Raw genomic sequence first — 3,654 nt, 5'->3', positions numbered from 1 at the left:
AGTCCCCATGACCCACTCTACATCCTGGTGCACTCTTGAGGAGGTCAGACCATGGATGATGGGACTTCAAGTACCTCCACTCCCTTCCCAAGACGGCTGCAACCCTCATCTAATGTTCGATCAAGACCAAACTTGGCACACACAGCCCCCATGACCCACTCTACATCCCGACGCTGGAGAAGGATGAACCATGGATGATGGGACTTGCGGTTCCATCATTCACTTTCTGAAACCTCTGTTAACCTCATCCAATGACTGATCAGGACCAAACTTGGTTCATAGACCTCTCATGACCCACCTTATGTCCTGGTGTGCTTTGGCCGGGAATGGAACATGGATGATCGGATTTGCAGTACCTTTGCTCAGTTTTGGAGACCACTGCAACCCTCATTCAATTACCGATAAAGACCAAACTTGGCACACTGAATCTCCATGACACACTCTACATCCTGGTGCAGTTTGGAGGAGGATGCACCATGGAAGATGGGACTTGCAATGACTTTAAGTACTGCAAGTCCCATCATTCATAGTCTGTTCTCACCCAAACCTCACCAGAATGTTGAGTTGGCCAAGGGGGCTCTCTGTGCCAAGTTTGATCTTTCTTGGTATTTGGATAAGTGTTGCTGTGGTTTCAGGAAGGGAGTGGAGGTAGTTGAAGTTCCATCATAGAATCATAGAATCATAGAATCAAAGAGTTGGAAGAGACCTCATGGGCCATCCAGTCCAACCCCCTGCCAAGAAGCAGGAATATTGCATTCAAATCACCCCTGACAAATGGCCATCCAGCCTCGGCTTAAAAGCTTCCAAAGAAGGAGCCTCCACCACACTCCGGGGCAGAGAGTTCCACTGCTGAACAGCTCTCACAGTCAGGAAGTTCTTCCTCATGTTCAGATGGAATCTCCTCTCTTGTAGTTTGAAGCCATTGTTCCACATCCTAGTCTCCAAGGAAGCAGAAAACAAGCTTGCTCCCTCCTCCCTGTGGCTTCCTCTCACATATTTATACATGGCTATCATATCTCCTCTCAGCCTTCTCTTCTTCAGGCTAAACATACCCAGTTCCCTAAGCCGCTCCTCATAGGGCTTGTTCTCCAGACCCTTGATCGATCAAGAATAAAACTTGGCACACAGAGCCTCCACGACCCACTCTCCATTCTGGTGTAATTTGGAGGAGGATGGACCACAGATGATTGGACTCGCAGTACTTTCACTAACTTCTCAAGACCACTGCGAACCATATAAATAACTAATAAAGACCAACCTTGAAACACAATTCCTTTCTCAAATAACCCGGGCAGTGCCGGGTCCCCAAGCTAGTTTATATCTATATCTATCTATCTATCTATCTATCTATCTATCTATCCATTTAATAAAAATCAAAGTTCGTATGCGGCGGACGTGTGGTGGTGTGGAGGAGTATGTGCCAGCATTCTGATTCGCCAGCCTGAAAGTTCCAACATTCTGATTGGCTGCCGCTGTGGTGCTATTTGCATATGGTCTTGGTTTGGCCAGCTTTACAGGAGCCCCTAGTGGAGAAAAGGGTTCATGACAGAAACGGGGACACGACAGAAGGAAATTTGCATATGGTCTCTGATTGTCCAGCCTCAATTCCAAGATTCCGAGATGACAAAGAGAGGAAAGGAAAAAGCCAGGGGCTCTGTCAGAAAATTACTAATACAGACCAAATTGGCACACAGAGCCCCCATGACCCACTCAACATCCTACTGCAGTTTGGAGGAGGATGAACCATGGATGATGGGACTTGCAGTTCCATCACTCACTTTAGAAACTGCTGTTAACCTCATCCAATGACTGATCAGGACCAAACTTGGTACATAGACCTCTCATGACCCACCTTATGTCCTGGTGTGGTTTGGCCGGGGATGGACCATGGATTATGGAACTTGCAGTACTTTGCTCAATTCTTGAGACCATTGCAACCCTCATCCAATTACCGATAAAGACCAAACTTGGCACACTGAGTCTCCATGGACGGGGGAACTTGCAATACCTGCACTCCCTTCCTAAGACCATTGCAACTGCCAACAATGATGTTTCAGGACCACAATTCACACAGAGTCCGCATGACCCACTCTAGAATCATAGAATCAAAGAGTTGGAAGAGACCTCATGGGCCATCTAGTCCAACCCCCTGCCAAGAAGCAGGAATATTGCATTCAAATCACCCCTGACAGATGGCCATCCAGCCTCTGTTTAAAAGCTTCCAAAGAAGGAGCCTCCACCACACTCCGGGGCAGAGAGTTCCACTGCTGAACGGCTCTCACAGTCAGGAAGTTCTTCCTCATGTTCAGATGGAATCTCCTCTCTTGTAGTTTGAAGCCATTGTTCCACGTCCAAGTCTCCAGGGAAACAGAAAATAAGCTTGCTCCCTCCTCCCTGTGGCTTCCTCTCACATATTTATACATGGCTATCATATCCCCTCTCAGCCTTCTCTTCGTCAGGCTAAACATGCCCAGCTCCTTAAGCCGCTCCTCATAGGGCTTGTTCTCCAGACCTTTTATCATTTTAGTCGCTCTCCTCTGGACACATTCCAGCTTGTCAATATCTCTCTTGAATTGTGGTGCCCAGAACTGGACACAATATTCCAAATGTGGTCTAACCAAAACAGAATAGAGGGGTAGCATTACTTCCCTAGATCTAGACACTATGCTCCTATTGATGCAGGCCAAAATCCCATTGGCTTTTTTTGCCGCCACATCACATTGTTGGCTCATGTTTAACTTGTTGTCCACGAGGACTCCAAGATCTTTTTCACACATACTGCTCTCGAGCCAGGCATCCCCCATTCTGTATCTTTGCATTTCATTTTTTCTGCCAAAGTGGAGTATCTTGCATTTGTCACTGTTGAACTTCATTTTGTTAGTTTTGGCCCATCTCTCTAATCTGTCAAGATCGTTTTGAATCCTGCTCCTGTCCTCTGGAGTATTGGCTATCCCTCCCCATTTGGTGTCGTCTGCAAACTTGATGATCCTGCCTTCTAACCCTTCATCTAAGTCATTAATAAAGATGTTGAACAGGACCGGGCCCAGGACGGAACCCTGCAGCACTCCACTCATCACTTCTTTCCAGGATGAAGAGGAAGCATTGGTGAGCACTCTCTGGGTTCGTCCATTTAATCAATTACAGATCCACCTCACCGTAGTTTTGCCTAGCCCACATTGGACTAGTTTCCTTGCCAGAAGGTCATGGGGGACCTTGTCAAAGGCTTTACTGAAATCCAGGTACGCTACATCCACGGCATTTCCCGCATCTACCCAGCTTGTAACTCTATCAAAAAAGAGATCAGATTAGTCTGGCATGACTTGTTTTTGATAAATCCATGTTGACTGTTAGCAATGACCGCATTTGTTTCTAAGTTTTTGCAGACCACTTCCTTAACAATCTTTTCCAGAATCTTGCCTGGTATCGACGTGAGGCTGACCGGATGGTAGTTGTTTGGGTCATCCTTTTTTCCCTTCTTGAAGATTGGGACCACATTGGCCCTCCTCCAATCTGCTGGAACTTCTCCTGTTCTCCAAGAACTCTCAAAGATGGTTGCCAATGGTTCCGAAATGACTTCCTTCAATACTCTTGGGTGTAGTTGATCTGGCCCTGGGGACTTGAACTCATTTAGAGCGGCCAGGTATTCCTGTACGA

This window comes from Anolis sagrei, chromosome Y (assembly GCF_037176765.1).
Source record: "Anolis sagrei isolate rAnoSag1 chromosome Y, rAnoSag1.mat, whole genome shotgun sequence".
Lineage (NCBI taxonomy): Eukaryota > Metazoa > Chordata > Lepidosauria > Squamata > Dactyloidae > Anolis > Anolis sagrei.
The sequence above is the reverse complement of the archived record's forward strand: the minus strand, read 5'-3'. Positions refer to the sequence as shown.